The sequence below is a fragment of the Lactuca saligna genome, chromosome 4 (assembly GCF_052625555.1).
Source record: "Lactuca saligna cultivar CGN05327 chromosome 4, ASM5262555v1, whole genome shotgun sequence".
NCBI lineage: Eukaryota > Viridiplantae > Streptophyta > Magnoliopsida > Asterales > Asteraceae > Lactuca > Lactuca saligna.
This window is the reverse complement of record NC_136420.1, coordinates 283,742,302-283,767,276: the sequence shown is the minus strand read 5'-3', so window position 1 is coordinate 283,767,276 and position 24,975 is coordinate 283,742,302. Positions and strand designations below refer to the sequence as shown.

General features: G+C 37.4%; 1 long non-coding RNA gene and 1 other non-coding gene across 9 annotated transcripts in view; both read left to right on the top strand.

Moving 5' to 3' along the window:
* Nucleotides 1-20,942, top strand: part of LOC145043693 (uncharacterized) — a 32,958-nt gene extending 12,016 nt beyond the window's left edge. For 5 of the 8 annotated variants that reach the window (XR_013681126.1, XR_013681123.1, XR_013681125.1 and 2 more), the window contains 2 exons: nt 11,664-11,726; nt 11,786-11,993. This is a non-coding gene — a long non-coding RNA (uncharacterized LOC145043693). Of the gene's footprint in view, nt 1-9,169; nt 9,331-11,663; nt 11,727-11,785; nt 11,994-12,178; nt 12,754-20,927 lie in introns of those variants that run through there. The other 3 variants (XR_013681117.1, XR_013681116.1, XR_013681121.1) reach the window with 3 other exon arrangements.
* Nucleotides 12,783-12,855, top strand: TRNAA-UGC (transfer RNA alanine (anticodon UGC)). The gene has a single exon. It is a non-coding gene; the product is annotated as a tRNA-Ala (tRNA).
* Nucleotides 20,943-24,975: the final 4,033 nt, after the last annotated feature.

The window sequence follows — 24,975 nt, the reverse complement described above, 5'->3', positions numbered from 1 at the left end:
TATCGGTTTTGGGGTGTGACAGATTGGTATCAGAGCATTGTTTATAGTGAATCAAGTATATCAACCTATAAAAGATATACGAACTATAAACACTTCGGGACTAAAACACTCTGACCAAGAATATATACTGTTAAGTATCTAAAAGATTTAACTAAGTATATATACACATATCACTATAAAACACAGAAGTCAGTATCGTCCTAGAACCAAACAAAAGTATTAAGATTGTTGGATAGCACAATTGAGCTTAGAGACATATAGTCACATTTAGGGGGATGTAGCCTGATCAACTACGTCTTCCTGGGAGTGACTAGCATGTGCCTAAGTTTGGTTGTGGTATTGCAACAAGTCTAAAACTTACCAACACTACCACAATAACGTTAACATTAGAATACTATAGGAGTATTCTGTACCTCTAAAAACATACATCTGTGAGAACTAAAAAGGGTCGTTACTGATGGAGCAATAGTTGCTAAATGGATACTTTCCGGTTACATGTGACTAGGGCGTTATAGACTTAGAATTTGTGATCTTTGCTTTACTTCCTGTTCCTTGTTTGGTTGTGGATTTAGAGTTAGGGTCACTTATTCGACGGACTATCCTGCCCCAATCACATGTAATTAGTATGCATTATGCAAGTATTGGTCCAACTCGTGACGACCGTCTTATAAGTAATTTAGGTTAGTACGCCTATTAACCTTCTTTTCCCCTTTTCTCGCATAGATACCATGGCTGGCTTCCACCCTCCAGGCGACCCGTACTACCCAAACCAGGGTAATGGGGGATGGCTCAGTGAAGAGTCGGACGATGATCACCCAATCCCCTTGGATGACCACCAAGCAGAAGGCTTTCCGGATAACTCTGACTCCGAGCCAGAAGTTAATAACCTACCCCCTGGAGTCCCAAACCCCAACCCTCGTCCGACATTTCAGGGCCCCACTCCTATGTGGGCCATATCCTTGCACAGATGGAGCGAAGAGCAGGGTCAGCCCACGCCATACAATGGAGACCGAAGTTTCTACAACATAAACGAAGGTGGATCAGCAGATCAGGTTCTGCCCATCATGATCCGAAGGATTGCCAGGAATGTCGAGCAAGGTCAAGCTGCAATAGGTCGAGTTGTGGAAGTGGATGCCAACTCAAATCTCAACACAGTTCGCATCCGCCAACTCGAAGAAGCCATGGACATGACAAGGAGGACTAACAAGGCTCTGCAGCACCAGCTGGCTGCATCCCGAGCTGAAGTTAGAGAACTCCGTGCACGCCAAAGGACTCATGATCGACACCTTCAAGAAGTTATGCGTCAGCTAGCAGAACTGAGGATTCACCCGACAAGTAACCGTCGCCAGTAGAAGACGTCTAGTTACCTCTATCTTTTGTTTAATGGATTAACCTATCCACTCTATGTTCCGTAGATCTATTATCTGTAAACATTCCTAGCTTGAAAGTACTCTAGTCAAACCTCTAAACTGCCAAACCTTTTCTCTATGGTATGATGTAAGACCTATTGCTAGGTCAAATTTTCATGAACTTGTGTTGCATCATGGATACCAATATATTGGCAGTTGATTTCTCTATTGCTATAACTCTCATCTTGATCTTGGATTATGTTGATTTAGTCCACGAAACACTCTATTTATATTCGCAATAGGCCCTTACTATTGCTATCATTTCTATACTTCTTCCAGTAAAGGATGCCTCCACGAAAGCGTCCCGCCAGAGGAAGACCTGCAACTCAAACCCCTACTCCACCACCCCCTCCTCCACAGATCGATCCGGTGTTATTTCAAACAGTGGTAACTGCGGCCGTGACAGCAGCCATGGCCCAAATGAATTCTGGGGATGCGAGCGGTGGTAACTCCAGGTTCGGTGAAGTCCATCATCGAGTGCAGGGATGTACTTATAAGGATTTCATGAACTGTAAACCCACCTTCTTCGATGGTACTGGAGGAATTCTGACATTATCTCGATGGTTCGAAAGAACCGAAGCTGTGTTCGAGATGTGCTCTTGCCCCGAGGAGAGCAAAATCAAGTTCGCTACCGCTACCCTTACCAACAGGGCCTTGACATGGTGGAACGGCCATGTTAGTTCACTTTCCTTGGTCACAGCCAATGCTATGGGCTGGGACACTCTGAAGGACCTCATGAGAGGAGAGTACTGCCCTAGGGGCGAAATTCAGAAACTTGAGGAAGAACTCTGGAACCTCAAGATGAAGGGGACCGATATAACAGCTTATACGGCCAGGTTTTGCGACTTGGCAGCTATGTGCCCCAATATGATCCCTACAGAGAACAAGAAGATTGAACGGTACATCTGGGGTTTAGTGCCCCCGTATCAAGGAAATGTTCTAGCTTCACGCCCTACAACTTTTGATAGCGCCAAGGAATTGGCCCAGAGTCTGATCAACCACGAAATCCCCGCCACTCCGGCGACAGCAACCACAACAACCACTGCACCGCTCGCTTCATCTGACAGAAAGAGGAAGCGATGGGATAAGATGAAAGGCAAGAAAACTCAAACCTCCTCAAAGGACCAACAAATTGTGGCGGTCCATGCTGCCACCACCCCGACTACTCCAGCTGCTCCAGCCCCGCCAAAAGCTTACAGTGGAAACTTGCCCAAGTGTCCCAAGTGCCCTTTCCACCACAACGGCCCCTGCCGTGAACTGCAGTGTTCCAACTGCGGTCGAAAAGGCCATACTGTCCGATTTTGTAAGGCCCCTCCCAAACCTATCACGCAGGTTCCTGGTACGGGAGTGACCCCAACTTGTTATGGCTGTGGAGAGGCGGGTCATTTTAAGAGAAACTGTCCAAAGACCACAAATGCTGGAAGAACTGGAAGGCTACTCGCTATCGGTCACAATGAAGCGGTAGCAGATCCCACAGTAGTCACGGGTACGTTTCTTCTCAACAACTCCTATGCCTGTGTCTTATTTGATAGTGGTGCAGAAAGAAGCTTCGTAAATCATAACTTTAAACACTTACTCAAACAAACCCCTCAACCACTAAAAGAAACATTCGTCGTAGAAATGGCTAATGGGAAAACAGAAAGCTCTAGCGAAATCTACATATGGTGCACTCTTATGTTTGACGATCACTCATTCCCAATCGATCTTATGCCAGTCTCAATCAAAAATTTCGATGTCATTGTTGGTATGGATTGGTTGAGTCTCCATTACGCCGATATCCTATGTTCCGACAAAGCCATTCGCCTGAACCTTCCAAATCACGAAACCCTCTTGATATATGGAGATAAGCCGAGTACGAGCCTTCGTATCATCTCCAGTGTTCAGGCTCAGAAATACTTACGCAAGGAGTATCGCGCCTTTCTTACCCATGTCGTTGACACTAACCAGAAATCGAAAGATCCAAAAGACATTCCTGTAGTATGCGATTTCCCTGACGTCTTTCCGGAGGATCTTCCCGGCCTACCTCCCAAACTTCAGATTGAGTTCAGAATCGACCTAATTCCAGGAGCTACCCCCGTAGCTAAGTCGCCCTACCGTCTAGCGCCCGCCGAAATGCAAGAACTATCTGGCCAACTCAACGAACTGCTCAGCAAGGGCTTTATAAGACCGAGTTTCTCACCTTGGGGAGCTCCGGTCTTGTTCGTGAAAAAGAAAGATGGATCGTTTCGGATGTGCATCGATTATAGAGAACTCAATAAACTCACGGTTAAAAATCGCTACCCCCTCCCTCGTATCGACGATCTGTTTGATCAACTACAAGGAGCAAGTTACTTCTCCAAGATTGACCTTAGATCTGGGTATCATCAGTTACGGGTACTCGAGGAAGATGTTCCGAAGACAGCTTTCCGAACCCGCTACGGACACTTTGAGTTCGTAGTGATGCCCTTTGGACTGACCAACGCCCCCGCAGTATTCATGGACTTGATGAATAGAGTGTGTCGTCCATACCTGGACAGTTCGTCATCGTCTTCATTGACGATATCCTCGTTTACTCTCGGAACAAGGAAGAACACAAGGATCACCTACGACAAGTCTTGGAAACATTGCGATCCGAAAAGTTATATGCGAAGTTCTCTAAGTGCGAGTTCTGGATCCGAAGAGTCGAATTCTTAGGTCACGTGGTTAGTGAAGAAGGAATTCATGTGGATCCCTCCAAGATTAAAGCTATTGAGAACTGGTCAGCACCGAAGACGCCTACGGAAATTCGTCAATTTCTAGGCCTCGCTGGCTACTACCGTAGATTCATTCAAAACTTTTCTCGGATTGCGAAACCTCTCACTATGTTGACACAGAAAGGAGTACCGTTCGACTGGGAGGAAAGACAGGAGAAGGCATTCCAAACCCTGAAGTGAGCCCTATGCACCGCACCAGTATTATCCCTTCCCGAAGGAACATAAGATTTTGTCGTATACTGTGATGCATCCAACCAGGGGCTCGGTTGTGTCTTGATGCAACGGGGTAAGGTTATCGCATATGCCTCGAGACAGCTAAAGACCCATGAGGCGAACTACACTACGCACGACCTCGAGTTAGGAGCGGTTGTTTTTGCACTAAAAATCTGGAGACACTACTTATATGGGACGAAGAGTGTGGTATACACTGATCATAAAAGCCTCCAACATATAATGAACCAAAAAGAACTCAACATGAGGCAGTGTCGATGGGTCGAGCTACTTAACGATTACGACTGTGAAATTAGATATCACCTGGGAAAAGCCAATGTAGTAGCAGATGCACTGAGCAGGAAGGAGTATACTGGTCGAAAGACCAAGTCGTTGACGATGACTATTCATTCGCATCTCTCCACGCAGATCAAAGAGGCTCAGCGGGAAGCCTTAAAGCCCGAGAACGTGTTGGGAGAATCTCTACGTGGAATGGATAAAAATTTGGAGGTAAAGGGTGACGGAGCCTACTACTTCATGGACCGAATCTGGACTCCACACCATGGAGGTTTTAGAGATTTGGTTATGAGGGAAGCGCATAACACTCGCTACTCCATCCACCCGGGTTCAGATAAGATGTATCTGGATCTCAAAAAGCTATACTGGTGGCCAAACATGAAAGCGGAGATCGCCACATTTGTGAGTAAGTGCCTCACTTGCGCGAAAGTCAAGGTTGAATATCAAAAGCCATCAGGACTTCTCCAACAACCTGAGATACCAGAATAGAAGTGGGAGCGGATCACAATGGACTTTATAACCAAACTTCCCAAGACAACGGGTGGATTAGATACTATTTGGGTCATTGTCGATAGGTTGACTAAGTCCGCACATTTCCTACCCATCAAGGAAACGGACAAGATGGAGAAACTCACTAGAACATACATTAAAGAAATAGTACGACTACATGGCGTCCCTATCTCTATTATCTCAGACAGAGATAGTAGATTCACCTCTAGGTTCTGGCAATCGTTGCAAGAAGCACTAGGGACGAGGCTGGACATGAGTACAGCCTACCATCCGCAGACCGACGGACAGAGTGAGAGGACGATTCAAACCTTAGAGGATATGATGCGAGCTTGTGTAATTGACTTTGGTAAGTTATGGGACACACACTTACCTCTTGTGGAATTTTCTTATAATAATAGTTATCATACGAGCATCAAGGCAGCCCCATTCGAAGCCCTCTACGGCCGCAAGTGTAGATCCCCTCTGTGCTGGGCTGAGGTGGGTGACACTCAACTAGCTAAAGGAAGAGTTCCTGACAGCTCTCTCACTGGTCCGGAGATCATTCGAGAAACGACCGAGAAGATTGTACAGATACGCGAACGACTTAAAGTCGCTAGGGATCGACAGAAAAGCTACGCCGATAAACGAAGAAAACCCTTGGAATTCCAGGTGGGAGATCGAGTCATGTTGAAGGTCTCACCCTGGAAGGTCTCACCCTGGAAGGGCACGATACACTTTGGAAAGCGTGGAAAGTTGAACCCAAGGTACATAGGGCCTTTTGAGATTCTCGCTAGAATCGGCCCCGTAGCTTATAAACTCAACCTACCTCACGAACTAAGCAACATACACCCTACCTTTCACGTCTCTAACTTGAAGAAATGCCTGTCAGACGAGACACTCGTAATTCCCCTTGAAGAGATTGAGGTCAATGAGAGCCTCAACTTCGTGGAAGAACCTGTTGAGATTATGGATCGAGAAGTAAAACGAACGAAGCAAAGCCGTATCCCAATTGTGAAAGTTCGGTGGAACGCCAAACGAGGACCGGAATTCACTTGGGAACGCGAAGACCAAATGAAACTCAAATACCCCAATCTCTTCACGTAGTCGTACTGTAACTCTTATATGTATGAATTCTAAAATTTCGGGACGAAATTCCCCTAACGGGGGGATGATGTGACAACCCTAAATCTATTCCCGTTACAAATCCCATTTTCACTAACGGAATACGTTAACGTACGTTATTTTATGTAATATTTGGAATCGTTAATATCCGAATATCTAATTATATGCATGTCCTAATATCATTATAAGTAATATAACTCATACGTGTTAATCTAGTTTAACCTAATAGAGTTGTATTACTGTTTCAACCACTTCACCCAGGTAAAAAGTTTTAACCCCATTAAACTTTAGCATCGAGTAGCCGTGTATCGGGTACAATACCCGAGACATATAAAAACACTTGAACACTTCAATTGGACTCTTTTACCACAATTACACCTCTCTCTCACTACTTTCTCTCTCTAGACCCGAAATCGACTCCCAATCCGCGAATTTCCGACTTCCAAACGTAAGGATTCATCCCCTAACTTAATCTAATCATACTTTACTGCTTTTAGAGTCCAAAATCATGAGAATCAAGGACCATAAAGGAGTTTACGGCCTAAGAAGCTCCTTAGGCCGTAAACCCCCAAAATCATGCCAAAGATCAAGTTTTTCCTCATGTTAAGCTAGTATACTAATTAAGGCATGTATCTAGAAGGGTTTGGACACTAAAACACATGGATTAGACATGTAAAAAGGAGTTTACGGCCCAAGCATGTGCTTAGGCCGTAAACACCTCAAACACCCCAAAAACACTTGTTTAAAGTCCCAAAAACTCTTCTAAGATGTTTGGTAAATTGGACTTGACGCTAAGGAACACTTAAATGCATCAAACAACTCCATTTGAGGACAAAATGAGGAGTTTACGGCCTAGCTTAAGCTTGGGCCGTAAACACCCAAAAATTTGTGTCAAACAAGTCCCTAAACTACCCTAGTGCTTGTAAGGAATTTAGTTAAGGCCTTTGGAAGTGTGTTGTACCATTTAACTTCACATTTGGACACAAAATGAAGAGTTTACGGCCAAGGGTGTTCTTGGGCCGTAAACTCCCCAAAAATATATGCCAAATTGTCCCAAACTCACTATATGGCCTTCTAGGATTTATCTAAGGTGTATGAGACTTTGTTGTACCAATAAAACATACATCTTGAAGGGTTTACAAGAGTTTACGGCCCAAGAACAAGTCTTGGCCGTAAACTCCCCAAAAATGTCACAAATTATGATGTTTAATCCCTTAAAATAGTCCAAGACACATACCACTAAATCAAGGAAGTGAAATAAGACCTTAAACATACACTTTGGAGTGCCACAAGAGTTTACGGCCAAACCTAGGGGGTTTACGGCCGTAAACTCCCAAAGGATGGCTTTTGGGCCATAAACTCCAAAAGAGTGAGCTCGTGAACCCTCCCGTAAATCATTCATGACTTTGTACCACTCTCGGGAACCCCTTCTAGGCCTTAAAACCCCGAAAACGATGCTAGAATGTCCAAATACTATAATGAAAAGCATAAGATGATTAACTTCTTGTAAAATACATATTTCATATGACATTAGGGTCCTAGGAGGTGCTCAAGAGGTTATTGGGTACCAAACGCTCAATCGACACTTTTACCCGATTTACCCGATTTCCGCGATTTCAGGTGAGTTCATACCCCTTAAATGAACCTTTCAAATGTTTTATATGTTTTAGGGGGAAGATAAAGTTGAATATACATGTTTATGAAAAGTTATACAAGACTATTTTTCAGATTTCAGAATTAATCACATGTGATTCACAACCTGTAGTTCAAATCACATGTGATTAATCACTATGCTTTATAAATAAATTAATTGTCTTCAAAACTACTTTGGATTAAATAACAAGTTTTTTAATGTTCCTTTCGTGCAATACTTTTGTTAAATAAAACTCTTTATAAGAATGTAATCATACTAATATATTTATATAAGTAAGACTTGAAAGACTTAGGACCGATAGCTCGCCTTATTTCCTGTTTCTTGTTTGATTATGGACTTAGGGTAGTAGTTATCCATCCGACTGTCATTGTTTTCTTAATTATATATCTCATACATTAGTACAGATTATGAGTACTTCTTAATTCATTAATTACCTGAATCACTACTTGATTAGAACCACATACACTAAATTAACTATAATGGGTATAGTTAAGGACTCTATCCCTTGTTTCCACTATTACTCTACACTACTATAATTCTCTATATTATGAAGCAATACACTAATAAGAAAATACAATACAAGTTATACGAAAGATTACTACACTATAATACAAGAGAATGCACTAATCATGAGACAACTCACTAATCCACTACGGGATACTCTATACGCTATACACTATGCCCGAAGTTTTCCGATAGGAAGACGACACTATATGTATAGATCTATACGGGGCAGACGCTATTACATCCCGACTGATAACTTCAGTCCGAGCCGCTCAGGCCCAGGGATGCTTTTACTCTACTACACTATGCATGACTGGGAAGGTCATGGGGGTTCGCTATTACTCACACTATTGGGAATATACTAGAAAGACACTATAACCACACTAAAATACTAAAAGAAAGATGAAGTAATATCCCGAAGTAAATAAGTATCTAATACTAAAGGATGCTGCACCACTATTATATACTCTAAGAATAACTCACTATATTACATTACTTAATGGTGAGTCACTATTACACTTCTATGATAAATGACATTCCAAGATAGAAACAACAGATTTCTTAAGGATTTTCATTTACTATGCAGTTCTGGAGAATATGGGATTTTCTAGGTTTCACCACTATTTATGATTTCAAACTTCAGTTTTCATAATAATGACTCTAATGCTTTTTATACAAGTACTCACACTGAAACTCTTATGAACTCACCAGCTTTATGCTGATATTCTTTTCAAAATAACTTGTATCTTCAGGTCAAAGATAGACAGGTACAGCAGCAGCATTTTTGGAGAAGGTGGAGGATACAAGACCCATCTCTTATTTTTGTTTACTTTTGGTGTTTGTCAAACATTACAAAACACACTTGTAAATACACTTACTATATAAATGAAATGGTTGTATGTTTCTGCTTTTACTATTATACAATTGTGATGATACTGTACACTACGTCATCCACCCCGAAATGTATTCCGCCGTTATCGGTTTTGGGGTGTGACGCTGGCCCGCCCGCATCGGGCCTTCAGTCGGCCTGGTCCACTCTCTGAGCCTCGGCACGTCTGGTCCGCCCTCATGGGGCCTGTAGCCTATCCAGACCGCTCGTTGGGCCTTCGGAACAACCGGTCCGCCTTGGGTATCTTGGCCTACAGCACAAAGCAGGACTCGCCTCAACCCAACTCCAGTCCAAACAACCATGTGCACATAAACATACAATCATATAACAGTTCACAGTCAACAAGTCGATCAAACAGATCACATGACATATCATCATCCTAACCAGGATACCGACCTAACCGGTCACTAGCATATACCATCCTAACTACCAGGATGCAAACATATCAAAGCAATAGCATAACAACAAATACCCGGATCTCAATCCGATAAAGGGCCGGCCTTGGTGCCTTAGACCCTGTTGATATAGTGAGGATAACTCACCTCGCGATTGCCGATACTCTGAACTGGAGAAGCAGATTTTCGAATCACCATCTCACCGCAAATCCCGAACTAGCCCACATAGCACAAATACCCATTAGGCCAAGCATATATATTCACTTATCTGGCCAAGGCCAAAGTCCAAATCTTATACAAAGTCCAATATTGGCCCAATTTACCAAATTAGGCCCACCTCACCAAATGGGCCTAGATCCAAGGTCCATAACAATAATTGGGCCCAAAATACTCTATCCAAAATTTCCAGTCATGGCCCATAAACCAACAACCCACAAATGGCCCAAACTCTAAGGGCCAACATTAAAATCCAATCAGGGGAAGTACGTTGGGCGTACCCTCCTTGGTACGTGGGGCGTACACGATGAATCACAGCTGGGGATCAGGGCACTGGCCCGCTACGCGGGGCGTACTCAAGTGCTACACGGGGCGTAACCCTACTACTCATTAAGTCCTTATAACTTCTTATTGGCTTAAGCACTTAAGCCCAAACTTCAGATCCCTAGGCCAAATATGCCTAAGATTCATAAAGTCTCCAACTTTATTACTTGGGACGTCCATAAAGCTCTTAATCCAAGGTCTTAATCCATTAAGACCTACATATCTCACACATGGAACAACCACAGCCCTTGGGACCTCATTTTTTCTCCCTCAAGACCTCTCCAAAGGTTTGAAAGGACAGATAATCTCGGCCAACACAAAGCATGAATCAAGATGAGGACTTTTGGGACAAGAAAGATGCTAAAACGTCACAACACTTAGATCTATGCAAAATAATTGACAAGCAAGAAGCTTTATACCTCAAATAAGCTCCAAAGGATGATATCTCTCCAGATCTACAAGCTCCAATCGTTCCTTTCCTTCTTTGACAACTTCTCCTTTCTTCTTCTAGCTTTTCTTTTGCCAAAAATGAGCTTTTCAAGGCCAAACACACCCAACAATGGAGGGAATACGGGTTTCTAGGGTTCCTGAGGTTAAGGGTGAGCTTATGGAGGCTAGGGGTATGAACCAACATGTTCCTTATATAGTGGCTGACCCTAATTTTAGGGTTTGGGGTTTCTGAGAGTACGCTGGGCGTACCTCTAGTACGTTGGGCGTACTCACCTTGCCACCACGCACATCTCCCTTCACTACGTTGGGCGTACGTCCAGCTTACGCTGGGCATACCCAGCCAAACTCTAAAACACATGCATGGCTTGCATGGAACCCCTTTTTCCACTTTTCCGTTAAGAGTTATAATCAATTATCATCTTCAAAATGCCGCAACTCCTCTACTCTAAACCCGCTCCCAAATAACTTTACATTCACACGAGGGTGGCGAGAAGCCCTATGCTTCTAACAACATACACCAGCCCGAAACCTTCTCGGATAAAACCTATTTCCCATAAAAGACCAAAATTACTCTTCCTCTTAAATCTGAGGGACTCATAATTAAACACTTTAAGAATGGGGTGTTACATGACTAATTAGGAGTATATGTGATATACTACTGTATACAATATACTTCTAATCGAGATTTAAAGGTTCTGTGTGGAAGAGTTCTTTAGCATATCTGATTCAAATTTTCTCATCTCCACTCAAGACGTCTTTTTCACCAGCAGTTCATCGTTTCTCACAGCCCAAAAGTCAACGAATATCGACCAATTTTTTTTTTTTTTTCCATTTTTCCAATTTCGTTGTCCTATTTCTTCAACAAATTCATTTATGTGTTTACGGATTCCAATTGTGTAATTGTTTTCTATTTGAGCGTTTGATTTTGGATGTTATTTGATTTTTAATCTTTCCCTAATTTTCCAATTTCAGGTTTCGATTTTTAATTTCAATTTGACCTTGATGACTTTTAGAACTCATGCGCAAGTCCTACGAGTAAGTAATATCATGCCATCTTAATATATAAATATAATTTAATGTATCGTGTTTTTCAGGCCTTAATGCTTGGGTGAATATGGCTACTGAAGCCTTATGGGGATGGTGGTGAAGGTAAGAATAAGCTTCCAAACTTCATTTTAATGTTACATTTAATATTCAGTTGTTTTTTAATTAATTTGAATCCAACAGTTGATATATTATACACTTACGAATTTGAGTTTCCTTCTTATATTCCTTTATGAGTATCAATTTCGCCTTCTCATCTGTACCATGCATTGATTGATTGAAATTGAATTCTGTTTGTGGAGTTTACATAGGTAGATTATGGAGCTCCATATTAATCAAATGTTGATAATTAATATAAAGATTGTATTTCTAACAAGCCTAAGTTCTGTCATCTTCCTTTAATAATGGGCAAATGGTCATAAATTAACTAATCTTTTATACAGGTTATTCATTAACATGGTCATCAAATATCAAAAACACCATGCCATTGATGGAAAAAGAAAATAGTGACCGAGAATATTGTACATTTGACCAAGTTGCCCCTGTCTTAGAAAAAATATAGAAAAATCATCAACAGTCGAAATTAGGAACCGGAAACTCTCAAAGCTTAGAAATTGTGTCTATTTTGTCCCTAATTTTTGTGCTGATTGAATACCCCCAGCATGAGACATTCATCACAGTTTTCAAGAAATGGTCTTCTTATTGTTATGCTCATGTGATTTCTTAGTTTTATTTTGGTTATTTCTGGTAATTTCTTTACGGTCAATTGGGATCTGCTTTCTTGGGCGAGAGGAATGGAATCAGTCTTTCCAATGTTCCTGTTACTCACTTTTCATACCCAAGAGAAATCGTAGTTGATAGGCAGGAATCTATTCTTAAGATTAGTAAAGTAATGGAAACAAGAAGTATGTTTGTAACATACTGTAACTGTATGTTTTACAACCGAACACTTTCTAACCCCCGCAAAGCGGGGGTCCTTCCCTAGTTTTTATAAAAATGTAAAATATATTGTTGGAAATTGTCTGTCATGAAAGTATTGAAAAAAAAGTTCTTGTGGTGTAGTGGTTATCACGTTATCTTTGCACGCTAAAGGTCTCCGGTTCGATCCCGGGCAGGAACAATAAATATGTTTATGGTCGTCATTTACCATAGGGCCAATGGCCTAGTGGTATGGAGTGATCATTTCATTTAAGAGGTCAATGGTTCAAGTCTTAGTTGAGAAATCGGTGTTTATTTAGGAGTAGATTAGTTATTTTGCCTTTTCAAAAAAAATATATTTAAAAAATATCAAAAACTATGGCGTAAAAAACCTCTGTCGTAATTATATGTCGCAAATTACAGCAAACTAATGTATGCCATCTTGTATTTATTATGAGCCTTTCAGTTACATATATTTGTTGTATTTTATAATCATTCAAAAGAGACGATAATTGTTTTTCTTCTAGTAATGGTAATGAACTTTAGAGTGTCTCATTGCCAAAAACTAAAATGTATCACGTTTTATTTTTGTTACTAGTTATGAGATCCATATATTATATGGATTTATTTAAATAAAAAACTAAATATAAAATTTTAAATATTAACATTTAAGGAGTTTGAATTTATAAGAAAAATATTGATTTCTAAAAATTAAAGTGTTTTTTTTTTCTAAATTTAAACAAATAATTAAGTAAATAAATAAAAGAAATTAATAAAGCTTTAATATAATAATTTTGAAATTAAAACAAAAGTTAATTAAGAAAATTAATATATATATATATATATATATATATATATATATATATATATATATATATATATATATATATATTATTTTATTTGAATACCATGTTAAATTATTAAAATAAAAAAATCATAAAATGATATGGGGAATAAAAACTAATTCAAAAAAACTATAGAATTACATTGACAAATTGAATAAGAGTGTAATTTTTCTATACCAAACGTTTGGACCATTTATTTATTTATTTATTTATTGTTTTTAACTATACAAAGTTACGAAGTCGCTGTGCTAATTTCACAAAATATATTCTAGATATTTTGTAAATTATAAATGACTCTTTTTATAACAAGTTTTCATGAGAACTTATCCACAACCTAATTAATGAAAAATCATGTTTTTAAAGATAAATGAGTAACATCAACAACTTTGACCAAATTTAAAACACCAAAAATGTGAAAATCTATATATATATATATATATATATATATATATATATATATATATATATATATATATATATATATATATATATATATATATATATATATATATATATATATATATATATATTTTCCAACAAAAAATAAACATAAACATATTGCATACTGTTTTCAAAATGGTATGATGTAACTTGATGATAACGTTTTCATTAAAATAAAGAGCTCTCATGATAAACAATTTAGGGGTGAGCAAAAAACCGAACCGCAAACAAAAAAAAAAAACTGAAAAAACCGTATAAACCGAAACCGAAATGAAAACCGATAGTGCGGTTTTTAGTCTAGTAAAAACCGCAAAAAACCGAACCGCACCGTGTATATATATATATATATATATATATATATATATATATATATATATATATATATATATAAAGTGTTGATATTTGTAAGAACCAAGAACTTATAACAATTAAAATTTTTGTAAATATAAATATATATTTTATCTATGGGATGATGGTTGTATGTTTTTAAGCATACATTCGTTGGTAGTTACAATAACAAATAATGTTTATGACATTTTTTAACATTTAAATATGAAGAATACTAATGATGATAGTATCATTTTTATAAATACATTAATTGATATCATTGCATGTATCCGTGAAACAAATTTTATATTAAATTTGTATTATGTCAAGCATTAGAAACGTGTTAGATGAGTGGTTATATAATTTGATTTCAAACCAAGAGGTGGTAGTATCGATTTATCTCCAAAAAATGATTAGCACTCCTCATCTGAGTCAAAGTAACTCGCCGAGTTACTTGAGTTTTAGTAAAAAGGAAAAACGAAAACAAAAAAAAAACTAACAAAAATCCGCAAAAAAAACAGAACCGCATAAAACCGCAATAGAAAACCGCAAAAACCAAACTGCATAAAAACCGAATGGTGCGGTTTCTAAATTTCAAAAAAACGAAGTTGTGGTTTTTAGTTCGGCTTTGGCCAAAAATCGCACCGAATCACACGATGCTCACCCCTAATAAACATAATTTCCTAAACGAATGAAGACAAATGAAGGAGATCGAAATTGTTTAGACAAATAGCAACAAATTATTATGTCATCTCAAATGAAAAAGTTCAAATTCGATGACATAAATGTGAGACGCATTTACCATGCTTTAACGAAATAAAGCTTTAAAAGTTAGGATGATTTCACTTTCAAAATTTTGCAAAATTGCACTGTTGAATGTATCCAATTGCTAGGGGTGAGCAAAACCGGACCCGAAAACCAAAAAACCGACAAAGCCGAAACCGAAAAACCGAAACCGAAGCTTAAACCGACAGTTTGGGTTTAGAAATTTCAAAAACCGAAATTTTCGGTTTGGGTTTGGTAAAACTGAAAGAAACCCACCGAACCGAATTTCATATATTATATGTATTTTGTGAGTTATATATGTATATATATGTAGTTCTTAGGTTATAAACACAAACTGAAGCATTGCCCCACTGGTTAACGCGTTAGGCGGTTGTTTGAAATGGCGCAGGTTCTAATCTTTCCGGCGTCGTTTTTCTCGATTTATTTTGGCAATAAGTTAACTTCATCCCACATCGACCCCATTACTAAACTCAGCCATTATTCTCTTCTATATAAGCTCGCCACCCTCTTTCTTTCTATTCTCTCTAACTTTGATTGAGTCTCACATCACTTGGGATATCTAAATATCTCTTGACCTCTCCATTATATAGTTGATGGTTGAGGTGGGATTAAGAAATAAGTTTGATATTTGGTTTGAATTATAAAATCAAAACCGAACCGTGAAACCGAAGTTTAAAACCGATAAACCGAACCCATTGGTTTGGGTTTGAATTTTCAGAAACTGATCATTTTCGGTTGGGTTTGATTTCAGTTCAAAACCGACCCATGCACAACCCTATCAATTGCATTCTATATATAAAGCATTTTCGAAACTGTTAATCTCCAAATATGTACCTTACTTTATCCAAACCCTAATTCTACAAATATCAAGATCAAATACCAAATCCATTTTCATTACGACAGCTTATATTGTGAATCAATTAAGGAATAAGGCCGTATTAGCAGGGCGACTCAAGCTTATTTAAGGCTTTAGACAAAATAAACATATAAGATTATTTTTTTACATCTACTTGCAACTCCTTAATACCAAAATCCTTAATACCAAAAGCTTTTTAATTTTTAAATTAATATAAGTATATACATAAAAATACGCCCTAAAAATTTGAAGGTTGTATGTCATCGATCATGAACCCTACCATCTCATTCGACTCTGTGTATGAATATCGAGCTTACGATATGAATAGTAACATATGAATAGGTCTGTATGAATATAGACATAATGATATTGAGCATGGAAATAACAATAAAGTACCTCTTTGATATTAATCAATTATTTTATTTTTTATATTTAAAGAAAAATGGTAATTACATATTAATGATACATTTTTTTAAGTAAACCTATCGGGATGTTAATTTTCTTCTTGAAAAGATCTTAAATATTTTATGCTTCATTTAAAAAGATGATGGTCAGTAAGCAACCCGAATGTCTAGTAATAATTCGCAATTAATTAATATGGTGTAGGCACCAAAACATCTTATCCAAACTGAAAATTATGGGTGTGGATATTATATATCATTTCTTATATATTGATAAGATTAAAGTACACTATCACTTACCCATAAAATTACAATGCCATAAATAAATTTTACAATAACATATCCTTAAGTGACGAACTTCAACCACTTGTAATATAGTTGAATTTGACAGAGAAAATCAACATGCTTTGAATATGAATCATGAAAGTATGAAAAACATATGAAGATCATTGTCTCATATATGCAATTCAACAATAGAAAATTGCACCATCAAATTCTTTATAGGATATAGAGGCTGTCGATGTTGTGGAGAATAGCGAAGTGCTTATATTGTATTTGAAATGTAATTATCTAAAGAATAGAAGTGTAAAGGAATGACGGAGTAGCTATATTGAAGTGTCAACTCTTCAATATATCTTTTTTTATCATCATGACATTATTCGTATACGAAAACGTTTAGTCCGTATTATTGGATCAGGTGTTTAAACCAATAACTAAATTGATATATACTTGAATTAAAAGTAGAGTCATTTTTGATTGCCCTCAAAACCAGTAATTGATAGAGTGATTTTAGGAGAAAGCAGTTGATTTATTGATTTATTATAAGGATAATAAAAAGTAATAAATATTTTATTAATAGATTATAAGATTAATATATTAATTAGAAATAATATTATTTAAACAATAATTAATCCAAAATTAATTAGAATTAAATTTGAGATTAATTTGATTAATTAAAAGTAAAAGGATTAAAGATGACAATGTTCAAAAGTTGAGCAATAAAAGATTCCAGAACCTTCCCATGTGACTGGGATAGTTTTGGAGGTTCTTAGAGTTTCTTGGAAGACTCTGGGAGCAAGAAAATGGATAAGGGTTATCTAAGGGAACCTGTCTCATGGTTGTCAAAATCGCGATCCTGATCATAAAATCGTACGATCCTAGGTATGAAAAACGATTCGGATCATAAAAGGATCGTATTTTGGGTAAGATCGCAGGTAGGATCATAAGTAGGATCGTAGGATCGAGATCCGATCCGATCCTACCTTCGTTTGATGTTTTTTTTGTTTTTTTTCTTGCAAATGAATATTTTTTACCACTTTATGTCTTGTACCCTTTATCAATTTACCATTTATCATTTTGTATTGTACCTTATGACAAATATTTTGAAGTTTTTATAACTTATGAACGAAAAATTGAATGTTTGAAATATTTTTCATGATTAAATATTATAAATTAAAATTATATTTTATTTTGTGGGATCTTAGGATTCCAATCCCGATCTTACAATCCCGATCTTGCAAACCCAAAAACAATCATAGGTAGGATCCCGATCTTGACAACCTTGACCTGTCTTATCCAATACTCCGTACTCACCTATATAAACCCTTTATGAGGTTCATAATTTGGGACATCATTCTAAGAACCCTAAGAGCCAAAAATTCCTTCTTCCCTCCTCTCTCCTCTCAAGTCTTCTATTGCAAGGGTTTGGGTACAAACCATTAGAGGCACGACATTTCTAGTGCTTGCTTTCTGAAGCTTGTTCAAGAAGGAATTGTTGATTATTTACTAAAATAATAAAAAATGTATGTATACCCTAAACTAAACCCAAGCCATATTTTATTAATTGATTAATATTAAACAATTATTTAATCCACAAATGATTTAATTAATTCAAAAGAATATTTTAAATAATTAATATTTGAACCTCATATTTAAAAAGTTTTAATATATATACATACATATATATATATATATATATATATATATATACATATATATATATATATATATATATATATATATATATATATATTAAAAGTTATCTACTATATGGATAAGAAAAGTAAAAAGAAAAAACGTTACTATGCCTCATTCACGAAACCAATCTATAAAGTGGGTATCAGGAAGCGGCCTATAAAATGACTGTTGAATAGGTGTTCACTCTCACCCACCGCTCTCTTGTGTGGGGGAGAGTTGTTAGCAGCACGGATTTTATAGACATAATATCATTAAAATTTTTAATGACATAAAAGTACTAGAACCTTATTTTAAATAAAAAGCTACTCTAGTTAATTTAGGGAAAATGTAAAATAGTATGCTAATCTATGAAAACGCACGTCATACTTTAACATCTCGTCAGTAGAGCGTGTGTGGTTAACCAACACACTAGTAGACTTTAAAGAGAAATGTTGGGCATCTCGAAAATTGTTATTGTTAATGGAGCATGTGTGGTTAACCGGCATATCAATTGGAGATGGTTAATGACATCGAGGGTGCAAGTGCATTTGCATGGTTATTCACATATTATTTGTGATCTACAAAATCCCAGTCACACATAAAAGAGCATAATCTAAGATAAAAAAATGTAATTTATAAGATTCAATGAGGTTGTTAAAGCCTTAATGGCCTACAAGTTAAATGAGGGAGAATCTGTCTATAGTCATGTGTAGATAATGTAGAGATACATTGATCATCTTGGAAGGATCAATGTGAACTTTGACGATGATTTGGCTATTGACATATTCCATAACTTTTTTATTTTATTTTATGTTTAGTTCATCTTGACTTATCATTTGAATAACACAGAGACCACATTGTAAAACTCAACAACTTGTTGCAGACAACTGAATCAGAGATGAAAAAGAATTAGACTTCGTCCTCGAAGTACGCTACTACAACTAACCTAGGGTAGTGATCCTACATCTCCACCTTAGGCCACTAAGACGGTCCTCCCTAAAGCCTGATCCAAAACAAAAGTCAGTTAATTCAAGCGACTTCCTTCACATACTATCCTCAACCCAATCTTAACGAAAGGCACACACCCCAACCAATTACGGATCCTTAGCCCACTAACTATTACCATTGAAGCAAACCATCACAATTCTCCAAAATTTCGGAAATCCACTACCTCGACTAGCTCTTCAAGGAGCCAAACTATCTCGAAACACGGTTGTTATGACTTCTCCTTACAATCTGAGCCAACCGGAACCCTTCCGACCCTGACTTACCTTGCCGAATCAGGACTCCTGACCATTCACTATTGTTGCACCGTTCATCTGAAAACAAGGCGACTACGAACACAAGCCTCAATTAGATAACCATTGAAAACAAATGAAGACAATGTCAACATATTCTACAACTTCCCAAATATATAAACAAACTTCTAGTGAAAACCACATAGCTGTGGACTTTCAAAACTACAACCACTGAAACAACTCCATCAGTCTGGTTCCAGAGACCAGGAACCCATCAATCCTAACTTTTGAACCCAAACTCCAAGACTAATATTCATCCATTCTCAGGACCTACCCCTTATCTTTGACTAAGAACACGACCAAACACAAGAATAAAGTACTAAAAACATGTTGATCACGAATTTCACCAAATCCCAAAACCGGAAGTTGTACCAAAAGCCTTAAATACACAATTGATTCTCGAACATGTCATTCCAACCCACTACTACTACGAACAAGGATTTTCAGTCCAAAAATTTTCATTTTGCATCCAACCCTTATCAGCTTAGGTCTACGTCCACCTGACAATCACTCGAGATTTTTGGACCAATTCCTCATGCTGGAAACCAGACTCCTAACAGACAGCCAACAAAAAGATGGGGTCCACCATATCTTCCATTCATAAGCGACTTCCATCACAACATAATCTACTATTCTAAATAACTTTTCCTGACCACATGATCCAATCCAACTAGTCACCGAGTCTCCCGATGTCACACCCCAAAACCGAGAACGGCGGAAACGTTCTCGGGCGGAGGATGTCATGTAATGTATCACAATAATGCAAAGTAGTAAAAAAGCAACAACATAATCCATTGCATTAATAGTATAATTTTAAATACAAGTGTGTTCTTTCATAGTATAAAACAACATAGTGAATAATCAAAATAAAAGACGAGTCTTGACTGCTCTGTCTTCACAAAACCTGGTCGTCGTACCTGTCTATTTATGACCTGAGAATACAAGTTATTTTGAAAGCGACTATCAGCAATAAAGCTGCTGAATTAATAAGTATTTATGTGTCTTTGATTTGTAAAACTTTAAAGAAAAGACTTGTAAATGTTTGAAGAAGAGTTTGTATAAGTATGAAAAACCCTAGAAAATTCCATATTTCCTACTAGTATAAAAAGTAGTCTTCTACCAAGACCCAATTGTTTTGAAAGTATGCATCACTGTAAACGTGATGGTTTTTCCAATTATAACTATTATTATAAAACTGTATCCTACCTCATCGTTTATGAGAATATGTCATAAAATAAAGGTAATAAGGAAAATAGTATATTTATATCTAATATAATCTACCTCATTGTTTATGTGAATGTGTCACAAAGTAAAGGTAATAAGGAAAATAATATAATAACTAAAATTGAATCCTTTTACACTAGGATATTCACGACGTGGTAACTCGCCGAACAGTACAACCGTAGACACCCGTCGATGTGCATCTTCCCTACTGTAGCTAACAGCCTTGGGTGTGGAATGGTAAGTCCCGTAACGTATGTAATAGTATCTATGTAATAGTATCCATGTAATCGTATCTCTGTAATTGTCTCTCTTGTAATTGTATGTCTTGTAATTGTATGTAATCGTATCTCTTCATATAGTATGTAATGTATTAGTATTTTTATAATTGTACCTCTTCATATAGTATGTAATGTATTAGTATTTCTATAATTGTAACTCTTCATATAGTATGTAATGTATTAGTATAGACTCGTGAATGAACTGACTCTTGTGTGATTCCTTGTACTTGGAATAGTAAGTAGTATCTCCTAACTATACCTATTATAGTTACTAGTAATGTACGTGTATAATCGAAGGTATACCTTTGCTACCCAAAGGTACTGAACTAACTGATATATAACATTTATGACTATATATGTATACATAATGTATAACTAATATTTGGACGACATTCGAAGGTATACCTTTGCTACCCAAAGTCCTTTAAACATTACTTATATAACTATACATGTTGGGTCAAAATATGATTTATACTTTGTTTTTCTGGGCAATTGTATTTTTTCTGTAATATTTTTGGAGTTTATGGTCTATTTACGGCTGAGTTTACGGCCGTAAACACCTTACGGCCGTAAACTCATTTACGGCCCATGTGTTTCCGGCCCATATTCAAGTATAAATAGAGGTGTTAGGGTGAGGAGTAGAGATTGATGAACCCTACAGAGTTTACGGCCAGAGAGAAAGGAACGTTTGTGTGGGTATATCTTGTGTAAGGAACTTAATTCATATTATTAATACATTCAAGATTCATAATATTCTTCTTCTCCTTCTCTTCTATTTGATCTGACATCATCCGTTTGATCGGGATTCCGCACCATCAAACGGATCTGATTGATACACGGGCAAATTAGGGACTTACAATTGGTATCAGAGCGAAGTTGTATCAGTCAATTTTTTCAGATTTGGGGCATTATTTGATCTTATTTTAGAAATATTTTTGCGTTTTTGGATAGATCTCGCAAAAATAAGGGGGTTTGTTCTTCGTGTTTTTCATAAAAAATGGTTTTTGATCGAGTTTTTGAGCTTCAAAGTCGAAAAATCAGTGTTTTTGGTCGGAGTTTGAGGCCGGCGGCTAGGGTTTCGGAGGTTCACGGCCCGAGGTTTGCGGTCCGAGCTTGCGGCTCGGAGTTTACAGCGTCGGCTTGCGGTCCTCGGCGGTTTACGGCTCGCACAAGTTCAGACCTCCTCTTCGCAGGCACATCTAATCCTCGCCTCGCCTCGTCCTCGCATCAGCGCCTTGCAGTAGCACATCAAAAATCGAAACGGAATTAGGGGGCGCTGGGATTTGAACCCGGGTCTCCTACATAGAGGACCAGCACCTTACCAGGTGATCTACATTGCCAGATGCGTTTTCCATCTCATTTTTTTTTCATAAACACTCCCTGTCGCGCCACTTTTCCTATTTTGACACTTTTAACCCAAAACTCAAATCCTTTTAATTCTAAATTTTTTTTTCATCCAAAATAAAAAAAAAAATAATAATAATAATAAATAAATAAATAAATAAAATTAAAATTAATAAATAAAATTATATTTTAATTTTTTTTACTTTTATTTTTCTACTTTTGACCTTAAATTTTGACTTTGACTTCCAAGTTTGACCTTTGACTTTAAACTTTGACTTTCTTGTTTGACTTTTAAATATTCAAATTTAGCTTTTTGGTTTGACTTTTAAATTTGACTTTTTCAAGTTTGACTTTTGAGTTTAATTTTTTTAAATTTGACTTTTAAGGTTGACTTTTGAGGTTTATAATCAAAGGGTTTGACTTTTAAGTTTTATTTTTGCTTCTAGTTGTGCTTTTAATTGATTTTAAGGTCTACGAGGGAGTTGAAAACATGAAAGAGAGGCGTCAGGATATGTTAAGACAAAATTTCAACATTTTCGATTATATCCCTGGAGAAACCCTTGAAACTCAGTTGCAGTGATTCACTACACTCATTACTGAAATGAATATAGCCGGGATCTTTTTGAAAAAGTCCGAGCTAAACAAAAAGCTGCTAAATTCACTTCCGAAATCGTGGGATATGAATGTGGCCATCATCAAGAAGACAAAAGATCTCAATCATCTTAGTCTTGTTGATATAATTCAAGAACTTGATGCTTTGAAGTGTAGAGAAACAATGAGTTCTGAAAACATTCCGGTCACTGAAGTTACATGTACTCCAGCTTGTGAAGCCACGATTAAATTTCTTCGGGAACAAATTGATATATTTAAAAGAGAAGTTAAAGACCTGAGATATGAAGGATATCAACTCAGGAAAGGACAGAAACCCCTGAAGGCTGAGTTAGAAGCAAAAACCAAGGACTTTAGGAAACTTCAGGAAGAGTATAGCAACAAGTGTGAAAATTATGATTATGTTAAGAGTCAACTTACTGCTGTAACTGAAGAACTTGACGCTTTAAAAATTAAGTGTGGAAAAACTGATGTCAGTTTCAAAAATTATACTGCGTCAAGTCAGACAGTCGAGTCCTTATATGAAACCCAGTTAAAATTTAAAGAAAATCAAAACAAGGGTCTAGGGTATGATAGTGTACCTCCTCCTTATAATCATAACTACACATCCATCCCTATGACACATGACGAAACTGACAGGGAGCCACATTTTCAATATGGAAAACGAGTTGGATTTGTGTCAGGAGGAGTTATTAATATTAAAGATTCTAATGTTGCTACTTCTTGTGCAGGCAAAGTAACAGAGGATGAGAACAAGGAGAGTTCTTCTGAACAAACAAACGACCCCTTGAACTCTGAATCTGTTGCTTCTAATCAACCTCCCGTTGGTAAATATAGGCCACCATTTCAAGCTAAACAGAGTGCCTGTTGCAACTATGCGTGTGGAAAAAGCAAGAGACAAGGCAAGGATATGCCACCAGGGGAAGGAAGAGACAACTCCCTAGTGAAGAAAAGGACATGTTTTCACTGTGGAACACCTGGACACATTGCCAGAAATTGTACTAATCGTGCGTATGTTCCCTATTATGCACAAGGATGGAAAAACGCGCTAAGTGGGAGATACTTCAAAAGAAACCCTTCCAGGTCACGTTCAGAAAATGATGACTGGAACGCGCAAAAGGCCAAAAATTCAACTCCCAAGGCCAAGCATCCGAATCCCAAGGGAAAGAAGGAAATGTTAGCCAACAAGCCCAATCCAAGAGATGATCCAGTAAAACAAAGACCAGTTAGGTCAAAGTCATCTCAACGGCCGGCATCAAGATCAAAAGCAAGCACTGAGCCACCCATCAGATCGAAAAAGAAATGGGTTAAACCCAACTACAAATGGGTTCCGAAGGCTCAATCTCCCAAATCAACTAATGATTCTTATATTTCTATGTCTTCTATTTGTGATAAACAGGACATGTCATGGGAGAGAGTAACGTGCAAGGATGATAAAGGTCGACCCAGTTTTAAAATGGACTGGGTTCCAAAGACCAACTAATCCCGCTCTGTGTCGGAGCAGCTATGGAGACATAACATCAGACTTTGGTGTGTTGGTAGTAGCTGTTCTAGGCACATGATAGGAGATATCTCTCAACTGTACAACACTCAGAACATAGTTTGGGAGTATGTGTCCTTTACGGGAAGGGAAGAAAAGAAGTGATCACTCACGGGGTTAGTGCTTAATGACGTAAAGAATTTTCGGATTTGTTCTGAGATTACGCGTGCTGTTCTTAGACCTTCTGAATGCAGATTCAATCGGTGAATTACGGTTTGCGTTTTCCTTTCTATACTCCTGTGTTTTTCTTAAACTGATTCGCTTTAAAGACTAATTTTTGTTTTAGGATAGTTTAAATTTGCGCATTTACTTTCATTTCTCTTCTATGCACAATTTTAGGGGGAGAAATAAAAACAAAACAAAAATTAAAAAATTAAAAAAATCCAAAAACATTACAAAATTAGAAAATTTAAAAAA